A 23,132-nucleotide genomic window follows, 5' to 3' on the forward strand; every position below is an offset into this window, starting at 1 on the left:
TCCTCTGAACCTGCTTCTTGCTGCTGAGGCCCCTGACATGAGACAGTGGGACCATCAGAGGACGGTGCCAGCCTTAGCCCTTCCTCCCAGCCTCCTCCCCCTCCCAGGGTCTTTCCCCAGCCCCTCCCCAGTTCTACATTCCCCACATAAAAACCAGAGAGTTTGTTCTTTCAACAGGGAAAAGTCCTGTTTGTGTTACCAGCAAGGGGAGGGGGAGAGGGAGGGGGAAGGGGATGTGTTGGAGTATGTTGAGGTTGGGAGGTAGGCACAGAGGGCAAAAAATGAGGAGTAATATTAGTTAGTTGGAACCAAGGGGCTGGGTTTGAACTACTTCAGAGGAAAGGACTCTGCCCCTGGAGCTGCCCTGTCCTCTCCAGAGCCCTTAGGCTGGCACTGGGGAGGCCTGAGTCCAGGCAGTGCCCAGCCAAGGGGGAGGGGTTAGGGTTAGCCCCATGCTAGGTGTCAGCTGCTGTAACATGTGGCAAGAAGATTGACTAGGGACATGTTTTGGAAAGTTGCAGCTGGTTTCCCTGACTGGGAATTGAACCCAGGCCACAGCAGTGAGAGTGCTGGATCCTAACCACTAGACCATCAGGGACACATAAAACAAGTCTCTTTGCTCACTTACACTAGCCTTTCGCAGGCCATTTTCTGTCCACTTCAGGATGGGGGGGGTCCATTCTCTCTTGCCCAGAGGGGACAAGAACAGCCAAATAGAACATCAAAGCAGCCAGACTGGGCCATGCCAGTTGTCCAACTAGCCCAGGATCCTGTCTCACAACAGTAGCCAATTTCATTGTCCGGAAGGGAATCTTCAGGACAGACAGTTATTAAGTGATCCCTCCATTCCCAGCTTCTAGAATACACCAGCTAGGGACACCTGCCCTGTCCATCCTGTTAAATGCCATTGATTGACCTTTCCTGCATTCAATTATCCAGTTCTTTTTTTGGACCTTCTTGTAGATTTCATCTTCACAACATCCTCTGGCAAGGAGTTCCACTGGGTGCAAAAATGCTTCTTTTTTAACTTGGTTACTTACCAGTTTCATTTTGTCACCCTGGTTCTTAAGTAGGTGAAAAAATAATTTCTTATTTGCTTTCTGCACCCCTGTCATCATCACATAAACCCCTGTCCCGTCGCACCTTGCTTGTCCTTGTCCCAAGCTGAGAAGAAGAAGTTCCATGAACTCCTGGGAGCTGCTTTCCAAAGAAGAGGCATTTCCAGCAGAGAAGATGGCGAAGCCCAATCCCCTACACAAAGCCCCAGGAAATACCAGTGGAGCTTGGGAAAGCTCCCTCTCGGGCAGCGCTACGGAATGGACCCGGCTGGCCATCGGGCTGACTAACCCATCAACAGACGAGTCCCCGTGAGACTTCTCAGCCCAAGTGCAGAGACTGTGGGGTCTCCCACTCCCAGCCCAGTGGCAGAGGGGCAGCGCCCTGAGGAGGTGGGTCCTGAGGTGGAGGAGACCTTTGAAGGGAACAGAGACAAGGGAGACGTGAGGTGAGAGGAAGGGGAACAAGTCGCCTCTTCTCAAGTGAGACATGGTGGGAAACTGCCGGTTCCGGTGCAAGCCGAGCTCCAAGGGCTGGTTCCTGCCCTGGTGGCTCCTTGCAGGGCCTGGCTTGAGACACACCAAGAAGTGCCGTGTGTGGCCAGGAGAGAGGGTGTTTACAATCCAGACAATCAATGTTTGCTGCACTTCTCCCTCCCCTCAGTGATGCTAAATCTCAAGGCCAAATCCCCAGGCCAAGCAGCTGGTGGAGATGTGCATGTCAGAGCCTCTGCCCACTGAGCTGTAGCCTTCTGTGCCCAGGGAGCCAGACACCGCCAGGGCGGGAGGGAAATGGGGACTGGCTGCACTTTGGGAGGCAAAGGTGTTGTCTGGGACCATAGAGTAGAACAGTTCCACCAAGCTCCCTGAGGAAGGCACCATGGCTTAGTTGGCTAAAGCACCTGTCTACTAAGCAAGAGATCCTGGGATCAACTCCCAGTGGTACCTTGTGGTGAACTTTTTTTACTTTTTCTTATGTCTTTCTGGCCTCTGACACTCCAGCACTGGGGCACTTGAGCCCTTCAGCCAGATTCAGACCAGATCGGTTGGAGTCTCTCGTGCTCATCGAGGGGGATTCTGCACTTGCTGCTTTGGGAGCCAGGGTCACATTGCAGAGCTCCCCCAGGGATGTCCCACGGTGCCACCAGCCCAGCACCAGCTGCTCTCCCTGCCCTCAGCAATGTGGCTGCATTTTATCCTTCCCCTTCAGTGACAACCGGCCATTCCCTGCCAGCCCCAGCCCCTGTAGCACCCGTTCCTTTCCCCAGGAGCAGTGTGAGCGCCAGTGCAGTGCCCTGCTGAGGCTGAAGCTGTGGCTGTGGGAGGCAAGTCCCTGGCTTTGGGAGAGAGACATGATGTCAAGGTGTTAAGTTTCATCCATGTCTAGTGTGGGGTGACCCACACTTGGGGGGCAGCTGGAGGTGCCTCCTGAGAACTGATTTTCAGCCCTTCCTGTGTTTCTGGTTCCTTCCAACAGCTCGACTCTGTTATCTAAAAGTTGAGGAATGTGTATTGGGAAGAGGGAATTTCTGTCTTTTCAGTGTCAGTACAGGCAGTCCCCGACTTACGTGGATCCGACTTACGTCGGATCCCTAGATACGAACGGGGGTGAGGCAACTGCCGCACATGCGCAGCAGCATCCCCGGGGCTCGCTCACGTGGATCCTGGGATCCATCTCCTCCTCCTGCCGGCTCTGACTGGTCTCCGCCTGCAGCAGCAGCTGGCCTAGGGAATGGGGTCCCGCAGAGCTGCTGGGCGGAGGAAACGTGCCTCCCCAAGTCCGCTGCCAGCCACGGTCTCGCAGCCTGCTCCCCGGTCGCCGGCCAGCCTCAGCCCGTCTTCCCCCTCCACCCCCCTTCTTCCCCCTCCACCGCTCTATACATGCCGGGGCTCACTCACACGTGGAGCCTAGGTGCAGCAGCAGCAACTGGCCGTAGGGAATGGGGTCCTGCAAAGCGGAGGAAACGCGCCTCCCCAAGTCCGCTGCCAGCCGCGGTCTCGCAGCCTGCCCCCCGGTCGCTGGCCAGCCTCAGCCCGTCTTCCCCCTCCACCCCCCTTCTTCCCTCTCCACCCCCCCTCTATACATCCCAGAGGCTCACTCACCTGGATCCTAGGATCCACCTCCTCCTCCTCGGGCTGGCTCCTCCGGCTCTGGCTTCTGCCTGCAGCAGCAACTAGCCACTGGGAAAGGTGTCCCGCAGAGCTGCCAGCGGAGGAAAAGTGCCTCCCCATGCCTGCTGCGGCCTCGCAGCCTGCATGCCCTCCTTCCCCCAGCAACAAGGTGCCCTCCTCCCCCAACTAACAAGCTGCCTCCCTCCCCCCAGCAACCTGGCTGCCCCCGGCAACAGGCTGCCAAATCAGCGGACAAAAGCAGCCTCTCCGCCCCCTATTATTCCCACCTTTCCCCTCCTCCCCCTATACATGCTGGGCTCCCTGGGCAAACAAAGACTCCACCAAAACAAACAAAGTGCTGGCCTCATTGTGTTAGCAAAAAAAGGACCCTCCACCTAGAACCCTGGGTGGTGTGTGGAAATAAAGCTATTAGCTCAAAGCATGGTGCAGAGCTGTTTGGTATTTGATGAGTTACTCCTTTAGTCGTGAGTTTGTCACAGGGACAGAAATGTGAAATCTTCTGAACAGGGGAAGAGACAGCAAAACAAACATTAGAGGGGAGTTAACCTTTCCCTATGCTATCCAAAACTAAAAAAAATGTTTGGCTAGAGTTTCCCCTACAATATGTACCAGTTCCGACTTACATACAAATTCAACTTAAGAACAAACCTACAGTCCCTATCTTGTACATAACCCAGGGACTGCCTGTAGTGTGTCCGAGTGGACAAAGCATTGGTTTCCTAATCTTGGAATTGTGGGTTCAAGTCCCATCTGAAGTCATAGTTATGACATTTCCTAGTAAGTGCAATTCTCTTTGGCTTCCTTTTTGCCATATTATCTGTTAGATGTTTGAACACTGGAGAAGTGTCCCCTGGAACTGCCATTCCAGGGTTATGAGTTTAATTCTTGAAGGAGCCATTTAGACACGTCTGAGGCAAATCTGTCAGGGATGGCTCTTGGCCCTGCCATGAGCATGGGGAGTGGACTAGATGACCTCTCAAAGTTCTCTCCAGCTCTATGAAATGGTTTATCTCCTTATAAAGAGCATCTGTGGACACTCTCTTGTGCAAGAAAGTTCTAATTGCTGTTTTAGGCACAAGAAATCCCTCTTGCCTGTGCACACTGCCTTCTTGTGCAAGAAGCCCTCTTTTCCAGTGGTTTACTGTACATTTTCTTGCACAAGAATGCACATGCAGGGTAAACACTCCGCTAGTTTTTGCACAAGAATGGCCATTCTTGCACAAAAGGCCTGCAGCACAGACATAGCTGTGCAGTGTGAGAAAACCTCACAATAACAAGCTCAAACCAGCAGGTCCCACTGAGACTTGAACTCAGATTGCAGGATCCAAAGTCCTGAGTGCTGCCCCTTACACCATGGGACCTACACACTGACCTCTTCATGGTCATTTGGGGACACTCAGTTTTCTGGCTGGCCTCTGCACTCCTGGCTTTCCTCCTGCTGCTTCATCCCTCTGGCTATGACTACACGGCACATTGATTTTGGAATAAGCTGTCCTTGAATAGTGATTCCAAAATAGTTTATTTCGAACTAGCACATCTACACTGCCGGGAAACCTCAGAATAGTCTGAGGCAGGCTCCCCAGCGTAGACGACCTGTCTCAGAAGAATAAGTTAGTATGTCCACAAGAAGGGGCTAGTTCAAACTAGTAGCAGTGGCGCAGCTACACAGGCCTTATTTTGAAATAGCTAATTTGGAATAGGCATTAGTCTTTGTAAAATGAGGTTTGCAGAAGTCGGAAAAAGCCGTCTGATACTTCAGAATTATTTCAAAATGATGGAATTGCTGTGTAGACTCTTGCATTGTTGTTGTGGAATAACGGCCATTGTTCCAAAACAACTTTTGTGTGTGGACAGAACCTGCACAGCCCAAGAAATGTGATTGGCAGCTCCTCCCCACCATTGTTTTGTCAATTGCAGTGCAGGGTTCTGAAGACATGGACCCAAGGTAACCACCTTCGTTGTCTTCTGCTAAGGCCAGGCTGGAGGGAAAAGAATGGCTCCTTTGAGCTGGAGTTGAACCGGCGACCTAAGGATCACTTGCCAAACACACGCTACAGTCCTCTGCTCTACCAGCTGAGCTATCAAAGGGTGCCTGAGTATGTCTTCTTTGTCCAGGTTGTCCTTTCTGCAAGTCTCAGGGCAATCGCTCCCCCCCAAGTAGGTGGCATTGCTGATGAGGGGCAGAGGTGCACAGAGGCTGTCACAGGTACTTCACATGCAGACAGACCCCTTCAGTGAAACCTGATCTAGATCCATCCATGTCACAGCAAAAGGAAGAAAGTTGGGTTCTTCTCATGTGTCTTCTTTGTTCCAGAGTCTCTAGGGGTGTGGAAGGGTCAGGTCTACAAAAAAACAAACCAATTGAATGAACCTTAGTCTAGAAGCACCCCTGAGGGTTTCCTTCTATCTTTGGCCTGGAAAGGTCTTCTGTAACAATATGGTTTCTCTGTAACCCTATTGGAAGGCCTGTAGCTATTCAGTAGGTCTAAGCTAAAGCTTTCTTTTGCAGCCAGACTGAAGAGCAGCAGCAATTATCTGTAAAGCCTGGAGTCACATACTCATATTCCAGCTAAATGACACTGAAATAGTGTCACACTTAGAAGTCCAAGACCCTGACTATTGCACCCCAGCTCACAGCAACCCTCATCTCTTCTCTCTGCTTTGCAGCAGGGTAATTGCTGGGCTAGAATAAAGGGAAAAGCTGAACCAGAGGAACACACGCTCCCCCTCCCACTCTCAGACCCCCCATACCCAGCCCCCTGCCCAGAGACTCAGCTGTGGCTTAAACCTGGTTCCAGGGAGAAGAGGCCAATGCAAACAGCCCCATGGCAGCGAGGGAGTCAGCACGTCGGTGGGTGGGGCAGAGAGCTGGGGGCAGATCTTGGCTCTAACTCACTAGGCGACCTTGGCCTGTTCAGTGAATCTCTCCCTGTCTCCATGGCCCTGTCTGTACAGCAGGGACAGCAACACTCACAGCCCCACAGGAGGGGGCTGGTTTAATGCTTCACCCCACGGCCCAGCAATGAGCCCCCAACTCTCCCTGTGCTCGGGGAGCCAGGTTTGATGTGTGAATTCTGTGGGGCAGGTGCCGTCAGCCCTGGGCACTGGGGTTAGTTACCAGTTTCCCCTGCCCTCTGGCACTGCTCAGATCAGAGCTGAGGCGGCTGAGTGGTTCAGGTTTTCGATTAGAAAGCCAATAGATTAAGCAGGTTCACAAAATCCACTAGTTCTGTAGCCCCAGAAATGTAAATGTGAACCACAGTCCTGCCTGTCCCTTCCCCTCACGCCATGGGGCTGGAACGCCAGAGGAGTGAGGTGTCTGAGTTGGGGGCCATATCACAGAGGGCTGGGGGCCTTTGGAGGAGTTTCTTTGTGTCTCACTTTTGTGGTCCCTGATTTTTCTGTGGGTCAGTGGCTCCCGACCCAGAAAAGGTTCCCCACCCCTGCCATAAATAAAGCAACATTGAAACCTTGTGTGCTGGCCATAATGTTTTCCCTGTCTTTAAAATGAAGTTTGATCAACTAACATGAGACAGTTCAAACGCTTAATCTATTTAATGATTTAAATGAAACTTTTCTCCCCAGCTGCAGCCCTAGCAAAATGGCTGGGGTGTGATTATGTCATTAGTGGCGAGTGTCCATTAGTAACCAAGAGTCCATGGAAAGGTTTGGGGCGGGCAGGGGCTCAGCAAAGGGGTGGGGTCTTGGGGAAGGGACGGGGTAGATCCTGGCTTGCCCTGACATTTAAAAGGTGACCCTGGGGGCATGTGGCCCCCTGAGCAGCCTCTGATGTTCCCTGTGTGAGCCCCAGAACCAGCCCTGAGTGACAGGGGCAGAGGGGGAGCAGCTCACACATGCCAAGGGGCTGCCCAGGGGCAGGACATGAGCCCTGAGAGGCAGCAGTGACATCACAAGGAACTTTTGCAGCACCTCAGCTCATTGGCTGGGAGACAGTGACCTCACAGAGGGTCCATGGCAACAGCCAGGTGAGACAGGCTGCAGGGCTGGGGCATCTCAGAGACCCCCATGGCCTGGCTGCCTGGAATCTCCTTTGTGAGGTTTCCCCTTGAGGGCAAAAGGGATTGAGGGTCCCAGCTGGGAGTGTCTCTGTGGAGATTTCCCCTTTCCTCAGGCTGCAGTGGGAGGGGCTGGCACTGAACTGAAGAGAGAGCTGGGAGAAGCAAGAGGAAGGGCTGCAAACATCCGATGAGGATGGGATTTGAACCCATGCAGAGCACAATGGATTAGCAGTCCATCGCCTTAACCACTCGGCCACCTCATCTGAGCTATAAGGAATTGTTACCAATTACCCAAAGCTGTCACTGCCAGGAACCGTTGTGCCACTCGCTGGCTGGCCAGGGACACCCAGGGTAGGAAGGTTTTGGCTTTTCACAATGTTCCCTGGGCTGTTGTACAAAGCTCAGTGCTCGTAACAAACCAAAACAGCCCTTGACTACATCTACGCTGCAGGCTTATTACACAAGAACTGTTTTGTGCAAGAGTTCCTGCGCAAAATGTCTTGTGCAAGAGCACGTCCACACTGCCATGTGCTTCTGGGCAAGAATGTCCGTGGCAGTGTGCACACTCTCTTGTGCAAGAAAGCTCTGATGGCCATTTTAGCCATAGGGATTTCTTGCACAAAAAAACCCTGTTGCCCATTCATACTACCTTCTTGTGCATGGGGAGAGGAATACCTCTTGCGCAAGAAGCCCTCTTTTCCTACGTTTTGCTGTAAATTTAGTTGCACAAGAACGCGCGCGCAGTGTAGATGTTCCTCAAGTTTATGTGCAAGAACGGCCATTCTTGAGCAAGAAGCCTGCAGTGTAGACATTGCCCCTGGGTGCCCAGAGAGGGGCTGTCTAGTCACAGTCTGGCTCAGCGCACACTCTGCAATGGGAAGACGTCCACGGAGCAGGCAGATGGCAGCGGCACACGGCTCTGGTGGGCCCAGCATCCAGAGGAGCGTTTCCGATATGAGTGTTTACTGTCAGTGTCCGTCTCTGGTCTGATTTCACAGTGTGGTGAGACACTGGCACCCACAGCAGCATGGATGGGGTGGCTGGATGGAGTGGCTGGTGGCTGGCTGGTAGGAGCAGTGGCAAGTGGCCAAGGGAGAGGGTGAGCCTCATTTGCATTTCTAATGAGCCACCATTGTTGTGGAAGAGGCTCTTGCGCCAGAAGGTGCAGGGGACAATCAGCGGGCGGAGGGTTATTTTTTCTCCCCCCTGGGCTGATGTGGCTAGAACTGAGGAGAAGAAAATCCTCTTCCCTTCTCCTCAGAAGATGGAAATTGCAGTTTGCAGGATTCAGAGCCCTGAGTGCTGCCCCTTACACCATGGGACCTGCGGTGTGAAAGTGCAGTGGGCACCTCTGACTCTCAGCTCTCAGGCTGGCCTCTGCTCTCCTGGCTCCCTCCAGCTGCTTCATCTCCCAGGACTCCCTGTAAGAAATGTGTCACTTTCACCCCTGGGAGCAGCTCAGCCATGCAAAGGGGCTGCCTGGGGCAGGACATTAGCCCTGGAGGGCAGGGGTGGGTGTGGCAGTGACATCACAAGGGCCTTTTGCAGCCCCTCAGCTTATTGGCTAAAGGAGGTTGGGAGGTGGTGACCTCACAGAGAGTCCATGACAGTGGCCAGGTGGACCCCAGCCCTCCTGGGCCAGGCCATGGCAGTGGTAGCAGGATTCACTCCCATCTTCTCCTGCCTGTGCCCTGCTCGCTGGTGCTTAGGGGTTGGCCCCTTTCCTGCTGCCCCAACTCTTATTCCCACAATGCATTTTGTGCAGGGGCCATTGGTCCTTCTGCCAAGGTGTGTGGCTGGGAGCCAGGACTCAGGACCCTTCCTAAAATATAGAAATCCCCCGCCTCCACTGGGGGCCAGGTGAGTGACTTGCCCTGCATATGTGACAGCATCAGACCCCTCCCACCCGTCTGCTGTGTGCAGACCAAGCCCAAGAGTAGCACCTGGGTTGTGTGTTACACAAAAGCCTCTTGTTCCCTACCCAGTTCCCAACACTGGCTGCTAATGCTAACTTCTATGGGGGTGTAGCTCAGTGGTAGAGTCTTTGACTGCAGATCAACTGGTCCTTATCTCAACTCCAAGTGCCCCCTTGGAAAAAATTCCTTCTAATGTAAACATTTTCGTTTCCAGTTCCATCACACTCTGGCTTTACATTGCTTGAGGTTCTTGACATTAATAAGAACCCTTAATGCAGAGCTACTCAACTTTGGGATCCCTGGCAGCCATAATCAAACGCATTTAACCAGGATGGACAGGGCAGGTGTCCCTAGCTGGTGTATTCCAGAAGCTGGGAATGGGTGACGGGAGGGATCATTTAATAACTGTCTGTCCTGAGGATTCCCTCGGGACAATGAGATTGGCTGCTGTTGTGAAACAGGATCCTGAGCTAGTTGGACAACTGGCATGGCCCAGTCTGGCTGCTTTGATGTTCTGTTTGGTTTCTGTTCTTGTCCCCTCTGGGGAAGGGAGAAGGGACCCCTCATCCTGTGAAAGGCTAGTGCAGGTGAGCAAAGAAGCATGTGTCCTGTGTCCTATATTGTATTATTGTAGTAATAAACCTTTAGATGTTAGATGCTAAAGGATTGGCTCAGCATGATTTGTGGGTAAGATCCAGAGGGTAAATTGACCAGGGATCTGGCTTAGAGGTGAGTTCAAGGGGAAACCTCACAAAGGAGATTCCAGGCAGCCAGGCCATGGGGGTCTCTGAGATGCCCCAGCCCTGCAGCCTGTCCCACCTGGCTGTTGCCATGGTCCCTCTGTGAGGTCACTGCTTCCCAGCCAATGAGCTGAGGTGCTGCACAAGGCCCTTGTGATGTCACTGCTGCCTTGCAGGCTCATGTCCTGCCCCTGGCCAGCCCCTTGGCATGTGTGAGCTGCTCCCCCTCTGCCCCCGTCACTCAGGGCTGGTTCTGGGGCTCTAGCAGGGAACATCAGAGGCTGCTCAGGGGGCCACATTGCTAGGCCAGGGGCCCTCCTGTGGGACTGTGAGTGTTGCTGTCCCTGCTGTACAGACAGAGACTCCCCCTCGGATCACAGCTCCAAGAGGGTCTTTATCTCTGGCCCAGACACTGACAGTGCCCAGTGTTTCTGCCTCTTGCTTGGTCCTGTGACCAGGGCTGGATTAAGGCCTGGGCTAGCCGGGCAGCCGCCCTTTATAGCTGCCATCAGGTGCCGAGTGCCCGACTCCCGGATTGCGGGCTGCAGTAGCTCCCAGCAGCCACCCTGCAGCGGCTGCCCGTGGGAAGGGGGCCACGTTAACCCCTGCAGCACCATTCAGCAGCGCCTTTCCCCTCATGGCTGCAGGGTCCTGCATGGCCAGGCTTACCCACCCCAGGCAGCCTCGGGCTGCGCACCACTGGTGGTAGCCGGGCTGGGTCAGGCACGTGCATCCTGCCACTGCCAGCTCCGCGCATGCGCCCTCCCCCAACCCGGGGCGCAATTGAACTGTCAGCCCGGGGCACCGGAATGGCTCGGTCCAGCCCTGCCTGTGATGTGTCCCTGGAGGGGTCTCTGGGGGTTGTGCCTGTGACATGGCTCTCCAAAAGGAAGACGTGCTCGATCTTAGGCGAAGGACCCAGAAACAACACTTTACAGCAAAAAACACAAGGACGGCTCTTGATCCGCATCCCTGAGCCACACAGAGTATCCAGAAGTCACTTCCCCACCTCTCCCTTGGCTGCTCTAGAGCTTAGCCCAAAGTCTGATAAACTCTACTCTCCCACCCAACAACCTCAGGGACTCCTCTTCCACCCGGGTCCTCACACCACGGAGAGTGCAGGGCAGCTACTAGCCCAGCATCATCACTTCTGGTCTTTGCCTAATTGCCAAGAAGTTCTGCTTTACCCAAACCACACAGGCACCCCCTCACCTCTTGCTAGCCTCATGGCAGACGTGGGTTTCCCTAACTTATTTTCACAGCAGCTTTGCAGGCAGGCATTGGTGGTATAGTGATGAGCATAGCTGCCTTCCAAGCAGTTGACCTGGGTTTGATTCCCAGCCAATGCAGTGTAAAGCAAGAGCATCAAAGCTCCTTGCTGAGCCTTTTTACTTGAACCCTGAAAAAACAGGCACAAACAGGTCCTGCAGCTGTGGGCTGCCTCTCACCGCTCTTCATCCTCTCCGAGAGCATGCACAGTAATGCGGTTCCTCCCTCACATACCTCTGCTGCGACTCCTTGACCTTGGCTCTGACTTGGTCTAGGATGCGGGGGTAGGAGGGAGGTGACCTTTCTTTGCTAGACCATTGGCCATTTGGCCAAAAATGTCGGCATTCCTCCGCATGGACTTCAGGGCCTGCAGAGACTCCTCCTGGGACTACAGCTCCAAGAGGGACTTTATCTGTGGCCCAGACAATGACAGTGCCTGGCATTTGCTGCCCTTTGTTTGATTTGATTCCCAGCCAATGCAAGGTGGGAAGGGAACAGGCAACCTCCTGGGGAAGATCTTATTTAACCCTGAGCAACAGGCACAAGTGGGACCCACAGCCAAGGGCTCCCTCTCACCGCTTTTTGTGGGGAGCAGCTCAAACAAAACTAATTTGGCTGTTGTGGGGTCTGCATGGGGCTTGTACCTGTGACCTGAGCATTATTAGCATCAAGCGCTAAACAGCTGAGCCAGCAGGCCCAGAAGTAGCCCCACAATAGAGGGAAGAGAAGAGTTTTCCTGCTATTGGAGAAGGGAGGCCAGGCCAAGGGCCTTTTGGCCACTGGGTCTGTGCAGGCTGGAGCCTCCTCCTACCAGCTCTCTGGCCTGTTTCCTGAAAAGCCTCAGCCTCTTGCCTGTTTCTGCTTCCCTGTCCATAGCAGGCAGCTAAAGGGAGGTAAAACAGTCACCACAGCAGACAACTCTGTGGCCAGCATGGGGCTTGAACGCATGACTTTTCCATTATCAGCATTATCAGCTAGCTGAGCAGAATGCAATTCACAAATGGCCCTTTCAGAAAGGCACGTCCGGCAGCTGAAACCTGTCTCTGCAGCTGCCAATGGCTCTTCTCTGACAGGGCCACTAGTGACTCACTGTGACGTGGGCTGGCTCGTCCAGCTGGTTTGAGGTTTGGTCAAGGTGCCTGGTGGCTGGCATGGCGCACTGAGACCCAGGGCAAAGAGGCAGCTGGAATCTCTTGCTGCCAGCTCCTTGCCTCCCAGCTTCTTCCCTGTCGGCAGCAGCCGCAGCCCCTTTTGGCCACTGGGTCAGCCCGGGAAGGGAGGCAGGAATGGGGCCAAGTAGGGAGTCAGGCTGAGGGGAGCAGGAAAAGCTCGTCTTGCCTTGCAGGGCCAGTGGCAACAGCTTCTCTCTTGTGCGCTGCTGAGGAGAACCCTGAGCAGGACCATAAAGACCAATTTAAAAGAGAATTTAGAGGGGGGCACAAAGGGGCAAGACTCAGAGCCTGGCAGCTTCTGGGACACAGAAGAGGCCTCCCCTGGCCACCCATGGAACTGCTGGTTCAGGAAAAGGCTGATTGGGGAGGAGCGTTGGGAAGAAGGAAACCACAAGCCTGGAGCAGGTGCAGAGGCTGCTGTGACTGGCACTGGCAAGGCAGGGCTCTGACTGCAATTGCTGGGACAGGAGAGCCAGCGCCACACGCCCTTGTGATTCCCTGGGGGTGTCCGTGCTCAGAGAGCCTGAGGGTGCAACCTCTGCAGCTCCTGCAGCCATGGAAAGTGAGGGTACGTGGGCATCAGGTGCTTCTGGCTTGTGGTTTCCTTCTTCCCAACACTCCTCCCATATCAGCCTTTTCCTGAACCAGCAGTTCCATGGGTGGCCAGGGGAGGCCTCTTCTGTGTCCCAGAAACACATAGGAAAATGTGAGCAAAGGCTGTAATAAGGCACAACTGGGAGTTGAACCCAGGTTTGTCCATTTACTAGGAAGGTGCTCTAGCCAGCGAAACCATGGTGTCCTCCTTGACCAGATAGGTGAAATTGCTCTACTCTATGACTCGCAAAGTGCAGCAATTTCCTTCCAGCCCTGGCTGTGTCTGTGGCTGAGCTGCACAAAGGAAGATACAAGATCCCTGGGGGGGTCTTTGCCGGATGAACGTGCCTGAGGAAAGACGCCGGAAGCGCAACAGACACACAAAAGGGGATGAGGGACAGTTTGAGTCACACACACGGCGGGGGGCGCAGCTCAGCCAGGGACCTTATCCACTCACAGAGCTTCACAGCTTCTCCACCCCCCGAACCCCACCAGGCAAACTGCCCCATGGGCTTCACCCGCACCATGCTCAGGGCCTGGGGATTGTCTGTCAGTTTGCCAGACCAAATACCCCTCCCCCCCCACTGCTCTGGAGTCTCTGTCTCTCATGGGCCTTCTCATCTGCCTGCTCTGCTACAGCCACCTCCCTCTGTCTGTCACTCCTGGGCCTTCTAGAGCAAAATGCACCCCTTCACTCTGAATACCCAGGCTTTTAGCACTCAGAGGTGCACCTAACACCTCTGGCAATGAGTTCCACTAGGCGCAAAAATGCTTCCTTTTGGGTTACTTTTAATTTGGTTACTTACCAGTTTCATTCTGTAACCCAGGATCTTGAGTACAAGAAAAAAAATTCTTATTTGCTTTCTGCACCCCTGTCATTATTACATAAAACTCTGTCCCATCGCCCCTTAGTCGTCCCTTTCCCAAGCTGAGAAGAAGAAGTTCCATGAACTCCTGGGAGCTGCTGTTCCAAAGAAGAGGCATTTCCCGTGGAAAAGATGGCCAAGCCCAATCCCCTACACAGAGCCCCAGAAAATACCAATGGACACTGGGCACTTGTAAAGCTCCCTCTCGGGCAGCGCTACGGAATGGATCTGGCTGGGCATCGGGCTGCCTAACCCATCAACAGACGAGTCCCCGTGAGACTTCTCAGCCCAAGTGCAGAGACTGTGCAGTCTCCCACTCCCAGCCCAGGGGCAGAGGGGCAGCGCCCTGAGGAGGTGGGTCCCGAGCAACAGTGACCTTTGAAGGGAATGGAGACGTAAGGTCAGAAGGAAGGAGAACAAGTCACCTCTTCCCAGGTAAGATGTGGTGGGAAACTACCAGATCGGGGGCAAGCTGAGCTCCAAGGGCTGGTTCCTCCTCCTGGTGGCTCCTTGCAGGGCCTGGCTTGAGAAGCGCCAAGGAGCCGTGTGTGGCCAGGAGAAAGGGAGCAGAAGGAATGTGGATGAAGGAGCAGGGTGGAGTGTCTGGCCAGGATAAAGGGAGCAGGAACAAGGGAGGGTGTCAAAGTAAGGGGGTGCTGGGTGGGAGGAAAGCGAGGGGAATGGGGTGGCTGGAGTCTGGGCATGTGGCAGGATGTTATGTGGCTTTGTGACTCCTTGCAGCAAAATGGACAGCCACACTGCCCTAAAGGTGCACAGCCACAGTAGTGGCACTTCCAGGGTGGACCCTGCACTGTGTGGCCACAGCAACCTGGCAACCTGGTCCCAGGCAAGGCACTGCTGAGAAGTCTCAGGCCCAGCCGTGCCTCCTCCCATCTCAGCCTAACCTATTTAACTGTCTCCCACATGCTCCTGAAAGCCAGCACACATGCCACCCATCCCTGAACCAGGAGTAGGCCTTGGAGTCACCAAGGAGAACTGCTGTAAGAGAAGACACCATGTTTTCTGCCTGACTTTGAACCAAGGGTCTTTCACAGGGTAGACAAACATGATAACCGCTACACCACAGAAACACACATGCAGAGTAGTGATAGAAATGTAGCCATGTTAGTCTGGTCTACCTGAAACAAAAAACAGGACTAGTCCTGCTTTTTGTTTCAGAACCACACACAACACTGTTTTCTGCTGCTGCACTTAAACTTGGGCAAATATTCGGTTGCTAACCCTTTGGCCAACAGAGATTGCTGCAGGGCAAAGGAATTCTCTGTTGTTAATTTTGTGCCCTCAGGAAGGAACCAAAGGGTGTGTCTAGACTACAGAGTTTTGTCGACAAAAGTGGACTTAACGTTGACAGAACTCAGCGGTTTTGTCGACACTGGTAAACCTCATTTTACGAGGCATAACACCTTCTGTCGACAGAAGGTGTTATTGCATGTAGGGTTGTGTCTAGACTACAGGGTTTTGTCGACAAAGCAGCTTGCCTACCCTGTGAAAGACCCTTGGTTCAAAACTTCTGTCGACAAAAGCCTGTAGTCTAGACGTACCCAAACTGAAGGAGGCCGGGCCCCCATCTGGGGACTCCAACCTAAACCCTGAAACCAAGGGGTTTACAAGCCAGATGATCAATGTTTGCTGCATTTTGCCCTCCCCGATCCTTGCAAAACCTCAAAGGCAACTCTGCAGTCCAGTGGCTGGGGTAAATGTGCATGTTAGAGCCTCTGCCCACTGAGCTGTAGCTTTCTGTGCCCAGGGAGCCAGATTTGGATGCCCGTTGGAAAGTCCCTGGTCTCCATGGTCTGTGCCATGCAGAAGAACAAGAACCATGTCCAGCTGAGGAGGAATGGCCACACAGAGCGTCCAGTAGCCACTTCCCTGTTTGCTGCTCTTGAACTTAGCCCAAGAGCCGAGAAGCTGCACTCTCCCACCCAGAAACCTCTGACCTCATCTCTCCCCAGCTTCTTCCTGACCCCTCAGTTGAGTCCTTTCTAGGGGGGAGCTTCTAGGAACCGGCATTCCTGGCTGCAGGGTGGGTCTGGGTTCCCACAATGTTCGGATCCATGTGAGACATGATCCTAGGGGAACCATCTCCTGGAGCTTCTCCCTGTCCCAAGGAGCTCAGCGAAGGGGATACAGGGCCAGTGTCTGTGCGGTGCCAACGTGTGTAAGACATGGCAACATTTCTCCTTCCTGTGTCGGACAGGGAGCCAGATCGTTCCCATGAGGCCACATTCAGATGGGGCAAGGTCTGGAGAAGTGAAGCTGTTGATTGGAACAAGCAAGGGGAGCAGAGTATCAACTAGCTGAGAGCCTCAGGCACAGAGCGAAACTTTGACTCCTGCAAGCTGAGTTCAAATCTCAGTGAGACCCTCTGGTGAGGTGTTGGTTTGTGCAAATCCTTCAGAAGTGATCTTCTTGCCCCACTTGTTCAAGTCCACTGTGTGCTTCTTGACTTTTTCAATCTAAGGACTTTGAAGCAGTATTTAGCAGAGCTGCTCCAGTGGTGCAATGGGTCAGCACACAGTACTTGTAGGAGATATGCTGAGGTTATGAATTCAAGCCTCACCTGGAGCAGTAGTTTTTAGTCCCTGCTGGGCTGGCCTCTTCCAGTGAAGGTTGGGGGAGCTGGGATTCCAGCTCAGAGGAGAAGGGATCAGTGAAATTTCCCCCTTCACATATTATGGCCTCTTCAGAGTGAATGCTGGGTGGGCAGGATCAGAGGCCAACTTGCACAGAGAGTGTTCAAAAACCATTGCACAGGGACAACCCAGGTAGGGCAGAAAACCACTGCTACGGGGAAGGTTTGAACTCACAACTGTAGCATATCTCCTCTGAATACTATTTTACACATACTGCGTGCTGATGTGTTGCACCACTAGAGTAGATGTTCAAAATGTTTCTTTAAAGTCCTTAGATTGAAAGAGTCAAGAAACACAAAGTGGAATTGAAGTTTCTGCTGTGTGGCCTGAATTCTTGCTGCCCCTGGGTGCAACCAAATGCCCCTTCTGGGGGGCAGGCTCCCCAGCTCACACCCCTCCTGTGACACAAAGCTTGCAAAGGGGTTTGAATTTCCTTCATCTCCCCTTGCTGCTGCACTAAAAGAAATCCTGAAACCAGCCCCTTCCCCTGCCACTGGAGAGATGGAAATGGGGCCGTTCCTTGTGGGGAAAGAAGTGGGTGTGTCAGGAGGGGGATTTGAGTTCAACCTTCCCCACAGAGCAGAACCACCCCCCCCCCCCCATTAGGTGCAAGAAAGAGCCTTGAGGCAGGCAGTGGAGAACACTTGGCTTCTGCTACCATGTGATACTGTGTGAGAACAGTCTGGCTAGCTCAGTTGGGAAAACATGAGACTCTTAATCTCCCAGTCATGGGTTCAAGCCCCATGCTGGGTGATGTCTTTCTTTCACTCACATTCTCAGCCTACAAGCAATTCACTCTCAGCTTTCACCAGGGTTTTAGAAAGAAACAGTCTAGTCCTGGGGTCCAGCTTTAGTAGAACCAAAGAGAGAACCAACTGCAATTTCCATCTTCTGAGGAGAAGGGAAGAGGATTTTCTTCTCCTCAGTTCTAGCCACATCAGCCCAGGGAGGAGAAAAAATAACCCTCCACCCGCTGATTGTCCCCCGTCAGCTTCTGTAGCTTCACCTCCTTCCACAGCAGCTCCAGCTTTGAGCTACAAATCTCAAGGGGCTGGTGAGGAAATGAGGAGCTGGCAGCTCGGGTTAGTCGCGTCCATGAGAACAAGAGGTGGAGTGTTCACAAGGTGCATCCCCTCCCCCGCAGAGCAGGGTGTTAGAAAGAGCCAGGAACAGAACAGTCAGCCAAGTTACATCAGCCCCAAAGTGTGTTCCTGTGGCGTAGTGGTTATCATGTTTACTTAACACGCAAAAGATCCCTGGTTCAAAGCTGGGCATAAACAAAGCATCTGCTCTTACTGCTGCTCCTCTGGGTGCCCAAGTAAGCACAGCTGCTGCTAATGAGTGTGTACCTGGGATGAGCCCAACTCCCATGTGACAGAGAGCAGTGACATCAGCTGAGGAGTATTGGGATACATTCACATCCCTTGCAGGAGGGAACCACAAGTGAGAAGCACATGATGCCACATACCCTCACTCTCCATGGCTGCAGAAGTTGCACTCACAGGATCTCTGGGCGCTGACCCCCTCTCCCCCTCTGGGAATCACAAGGGCATGTGTTGCTGGCTCTCCTGTCCCAGCAATTGCAGCAAGAGCCCTGCCTTGCCAGTGCTAGTCACAGGAGCCTCTGCACCTGCTCCAGGCTTGTGGTTTCCTTCTTCCCACCGCTCCTCCAATCAGCCTTTTCCTGAACCAGCAATTCCATGGGTGGCCAGGGGGGAGGCCTCTTCTGTGTCCCAGAAGGACGCAGGAAACATGAGCAAAGGCTACAGCAAGGCACCACTGGGATTTGAAGCCAGGATCACTTGCTTACAAGGCAGGCACTTTAGCCAGCTAAACCACAGTGCCCTTTTCAACTACCCAACCAGGGCTGGCTTTTGGGGAGAACAAGCAGGGAAGGGCCACTGGAGCCCCTTACCCCCCTGGCTGTCTCCATGGGGAGTTGGCTCTGCTGAAAGCCCAAGTAGTTGTCTTATCAGTTAGGAAGGGCCCTGTTATCTGTGTTTCCACCTGATTTTTGTAGGCTCCTTTGCCTTCTCCAGGGCTATGTCTACACTGGCAGCTTCTTCGCACAAGAAAATGTCCGCACTGCCGTGAGCGAGATGTTCTTTTGCACAAGAGCATCCATGGCAGCATGGACACTCTCTTCAACAAGAAAGCTCTGGTGGCCATTTTAGCCATCGGGCTTCCTTGTGCAAGAAATTCCTGCCGAGCATCCACACTGCCCTATTGTGCAAGAGCTCCTGTGCAAGAGGGCTTACACCTGTTAAAAATGAGCGTAGCTCTTATGCAAGTCCTCTCTTGCTACGCCGTACTGTAAATCTTCTTGTGCAAGAGCAGGGGGGCGGTGCGGACGCTTTCCGGAAGAACGGCCGTTCTTGTGCAATAATCCGCCAGTGTAGACGTAGCCCAGGTGTCTCTGCAGATGGGACGGGAGGGTTCTATTCTGTGCCAGGGGTTGGGTAGCTTGTTGCCCTAGCAACAGGTGTTGGCAAAAGCCAGGTTTCACTGTGAACAGGATTTGAATCTGTGCAGGGAAACCCTAATGGATTTCTAGTCCAACACCTTAACCACTGCTATCTCCCAGGGCCAGGGAAACTGGTAAATAATCCCAGTGCCCAGGACTGACATCACCTGCCCCACAGAATTCACATGGCAAACCTGGCTCCCTGAGCACAGGGGGAGTTTGGGGGCTCATTGCTGGGCCATCAGGCGAAGCATCAAACCAGCCCCCTTCTGTGGGGCCTGTGAGTGTTGCTGACTCTGGGACTTGAGCCTGGGCAACAGCAAACAAAAGGTCTGGGGGCCACATAGTTGCTCCCTTCAGAGGGGGGCCCTGTTAGTCTGTAGCTGTGACAGGTTAAAAACCAACAAATGGCCCTAGAACCAGATGCAGAGCACCTAGGTGCTGCTCAGAGACTTGTAGCTCCAGGGGGCAGCCCTGTGTCTCTTCCCTTGTCCTGGGCCCCTTTGGCCACATTCAAGGGGTGGCCTGCTCTGTAAAAGCTGCCCTGGGAATCAGAGAGCAGCTCAAAGATTTAAACCCACAAGCCTTGAACAACTGACCGGGCTCACACTGCGCACCACAGTTTAGAAGTGCAACAGACTTTCCACTGCACCACAGAGCCCTGTGGGTCGCCCCCTCCCATATCTCCTCTCTCCGCTTTGCAGCGTGGCCACTGCTGGGGTAGGAGGGAGGGCAGAGCTAGGCCAGCGCCTGGGTTGGCTGGGCCAAGTCAATGAGGGTTTTGTTTTGTTTTTCCACTTCTCCCCTGTGTTCAGCCCCCAACTGATTTCTTGGTGGGTCTGCACCCGCCCAGCTGAGAAACGGTTCCCACCCCTGAGCTGGACCCCAGAGCTTCAGGGAAGCCAGGAGCGCAGAGTGTCGGCCACCAGCCCAGAGTCCCGGGTGCCCTGAGAGCAGCCTCCCTGCAGGTCCCATGGTGCGTGCTCTGTGGCAGCATCACAAGCTGCCTGACAACCAGGGCCAATCCCCCGGTGGGGTTTCTGCCCATGGCCACGCGAGGGCTCCTTTGGGGGGTGGGGCAGCACAACCTACCCCCTGGGGGGCCTAGGCTGGGGGTGAGAGGGCTGCAATAAAACAGCATCTGTAAGAAAGCTACGTGTGGGGGTGCAGGCTGGGAGGCTCAGGGCAGTGTGTGGGGCTGACGGAGGAGGGCCAGGGGCCGGGGATGCAGAACCGGGGGGTGGTGTGTGGATACGTGTCTGATTTGGGCGGGTTCCTCACTCCCACGTCCCAGACACATAGGCTGTGTCTAGACTGGCAAGTTTTTCCACAAAATCATCTGATTTTGCGGAAAAACTTGCCAGTTGTCTACACTGGCCGCTTGAATTTCCGGAAAAGCAACGATGCTCTACTGTACAAAATCAGCCGCTATTCCGGAAAAACTATTCTGCTCCCGCTCAGGCATAAGTCCTTATTCCGGAACACTGTTCCGGAAAAGGGCCAGTGTAGACAGCCCAGTAGTCTTTTCCAGAAAAAAGCCCCAATCGCGAAAATGACGATCGGGGCTCTTTTCCGGAAAAGCGCGTCTACATTGGCCACAGATGCTTTTCCAGAAGAAGGGCTTTTCCGGAAAAGCAGCCTGCCAATGTAGACGCTCTTTTTCCAGAAATACTTATAACGAAAACTATTCTGTTTTAAGCATTTCTGGAAATTCTTGCCAGTATAGACACAGCCCCCTGGTCTGGAGCCAACAAGCCCAGGAGCCACCCAGCTCAGGATCCCCAAGGGCACTGACACAGACTCCCTGACACAGGAGAATCCCAAGTCTCTGTTCTGACGGCCAGTGGTTTCCCCTCTTCTGGTTCTTGTCAGTGTAACCCTTCTGCCAGGCCAAGTAAATAGCAGCAAGGGCCGGGTTCAGTATCTAGGGGTCTCCTCCCAACAAGGTAATACAACACCAGCTCGAGCCCCCACCCAGTGACCTGGAAAATCTTACATACACCTCTGGGTGCCTCAAAGAGGCAATTCTTCCCCTCTCGCAAGCACAGAGCCTCAGTATAGCAGCAAACCTTTAATAACATGAGGTAACCGACATCAGCATTAAATTGGGAAAACACCACAACTCAGATTTACAGACCAAACATGAGCAAAGGCCCTCCCCCCAGCCACGAATCCCCCCAAAAAATCACCCAAAGTCCAACACCCCAAAAGTCTCTGCCCCAGGTCAGTGCCGCCCCAGGGTTCAAAAGTTCACTTTGCCCCGTTCGGGCAAAAGTCCTTTTCCAGAAAAACTGTTCCAGAAAAGGGCCAGTGTAGACAGCACAGTACTGTTTTCCGCAAAAAAGCCCCGATCGCGAAAATGATGATCGGGGCTTTTTTGCGGAAAAGCGCGTCTAGATTGGCCACGGACGCTTTTCCGGAAAAAGTGCTTTTCCGGAAAAGCATCCTGCCAATGTAGACGCGCTTTTCCGGAGATACTTTTAACGGAAAAACTGTTCCATTTTAAGCATTTCTGGAAAAGGGTGCCAATGTAGACACAGCCTGCATGTGTAAACCCACACCAGTGGGCAGGGCTTCCTGGCGCCACGTCACTGCCCCTTTTCCCCCTTTGTTTTAAGGACAGACCTAAAGCAGACTCATCTGATTTTTGTGGAAAAACTTGCCAGCTGTCTACACTGGCTGCTTGAATTTCTGGAAAAGCACTGGTGATCTCATGTAAGATCATCAGTGCTTTTTCTGGAAATACTATGCTGTTCCCGTTTGGGCAAATGTCCTTTTCCGAAAGACTTTTGCGCAAAAGGGTCAGGGTAAACAGCACAGTAGTGTTTTCTGCAAAAAAGCCCTGATCGCAAAAATGGCTATCGGGACTTTTTTCCAGAAAACTATGTCTAGATTGGCACGGATGCTTTTCTGCAAAAAGTGCTTTTGCGGAAAAGCATCCTGCCAATCTAGACATGCTTTTCCGAAAATGCTTTTAACAGAAAACTTTTCGGCTACGTCTACACTGGCATGATTTTCCAGAAATGCTTAAAACGGAACAGTTTTCCATTATAAGTATTTCCGGAAAAAGCATGTCTACATTGGCAGGATGCTTTTCCAGAAAAGCACTTTCTCCAGAAAAGCATCCGTGCCAATGTAGATGCTCTTTTCCGCAAAAAAGCCCCGATAGTCATTTTCACGATCAGGGCTTTTTTGCAGAAAAGAAATCTGGGCTGTCTACACTGGCCCTTTTCCGGAACAGTTTTCCGGAAAAGGACTTTTGCCCGAACAGAAGCAGAATAGTTTTTCCGGAAAAGCAAAGATAATTTTACAGTAGATCGTCAGTGCTTTTCTGGAAATTCAAGGGGCCAGTGTAGACAGCTGGCAAGTTATTCTGGAAAAGCGGCTCATTTGGAGAAGTGACACCACAAATGAGGCCTTTCCATATAATTTTATGTTGTGAGTCAACCCTCCAGCCATATGATAGGTTGCCCTTCATGCTGGTTGTCAACCCCTAGTAAGTTTCTCCTTTTCCATAGTAGACATAGACTGATTGATTTCCTGATAACCTATCGAATGGACAGTAGCCAATTTATCTGAAGGGTTGCTGCACGGCTAAATTCAAAATCAGCGACACAAAGTGAACTACGTCAATTGCATATCTTCTTTCGAAATAGCTTGTATCAAAATAGGGAGTGTCTAGACTGCACTTATTTCAAAATCAAGCCCTCTTCCTCTGACTTCCCTTCCTCCTCGTACAATGAGGAGGATTTTGCGCAAAGCCATTATGCTGATTATTTTCAGGCATAACGGCTTTGCACAAGAGGGTTTTTCTTGTGCAAGAAGGGGCAGTGTAGACAGCTCCGTCTTCCGCACGAGCCTCTTCCGCAAAAATGGCGGCTCATTAGTTATGTAAATGTGGCTCAGAGATATTCAATGCTGAGTCTCATTTGCATAGCTCTGGCACAAGATCACACCAGTATAGACACAGCGGAGGAGAGGAGGGAAGTTTTAGGAGCTGCCCCGCCCCCAGCACATTCCAATTGGCCAGTTTCTGGCAGAAAATAGCCAATGAGAGCTACTTGTTGGAGTAACCGGCAGCCAAGAAGAACTGTGCCCCTTCTACTGGGCTCATTTATTTATGAAGCACATGGCCAGGCAGGCAGGCTGGCTGTCTGGCTGGGAAACATTTTAAGCTCTGCAGGCAGGCAGGCTAGTTTGGCAGCTGACAAGTAAGTCTCTTGGCCACAGCCTGCATCTGGCACCCCAGA

General features: G+C 53.0%; 5 non-coding genes across 5 annotated transcripts; 1 reads left to right on the forward strand and 4 right to left on the reverse strand.

The window, feature by feature from the left end:
- Positions 1–526: 526 nt before the first annotated feature.
- Positions 527–598, reverse strand: TRNAE-CUC (transfer RNA glutamic acid (anticodon CUC)). Its single transcript has one exon. It is a non-coding gene; the product is annotated as a tRNA-Glu (tRNA).
- A 3,879-nt stretch (positions 599–4,477) lies between these two features.
- On the reverse strand, positions 4,478–4,549 carry TRNAQ-UUG (transfer RNA glutamine (anticodon UUG)). Its single transcript has one exon. It is a non-coding gene; the product is annotated as a tRNA-Gln (tRNA).
- Positions 4,550–5,186: 637 nt separating this feature from the next.
- TRNAY-GUA (transfer RNA tyrosine (anticodon GUA)) lies at positions 5,187–5,276 on the reverse strand. Its single transcript is given in 2 exon segments — positions 5,187–5,222; positions 5,240–5,276. It is a non-coding gene; the product is annotated as a tRNA-Tyr (tRNA).
- A 2,116-nt stretch (positions 5,277–7,392) lies between these two features.
- On the reverse strand, positions 7,393–7,470 carry TRNAS-GCU (transfer RNA serine (anticodon GCU)). Its single transcript has one exon. It is a non-coding gene; the product is annotated as a tRNA-Ser (tRNA).
- A 3,670-nt stretch (positions 7,471–11,140) lies between these two features.
- On the forward strand, positions 11,141–11,212 carry TRNAG-UCC (transfer RNA glycine (anticodon UCC)). Its single transcript has one exon. It is a non-coding gene; the product is annotated as a tRNA-Gly (tRNA).
- The last annotated feature ends 11,920 nt before the right edge of the window (positions 11,213–23,132 follow it).

The sequence above is a fragment of the Pelodiscus sinensis genome, chromosome 19 (genome assembly GCF_052426305.1).
Source record: "Pelodiscus sinensis isolate ZL-2025 chromosome 19, ASM5242630v1, whole genome shotgun sequence".
Taxonomy (NCBI): Eukaryota; Metazoa; Chordata; order Testudines; family Trionychidae; genus Pelodiscus; species Pelodiscus sinensis.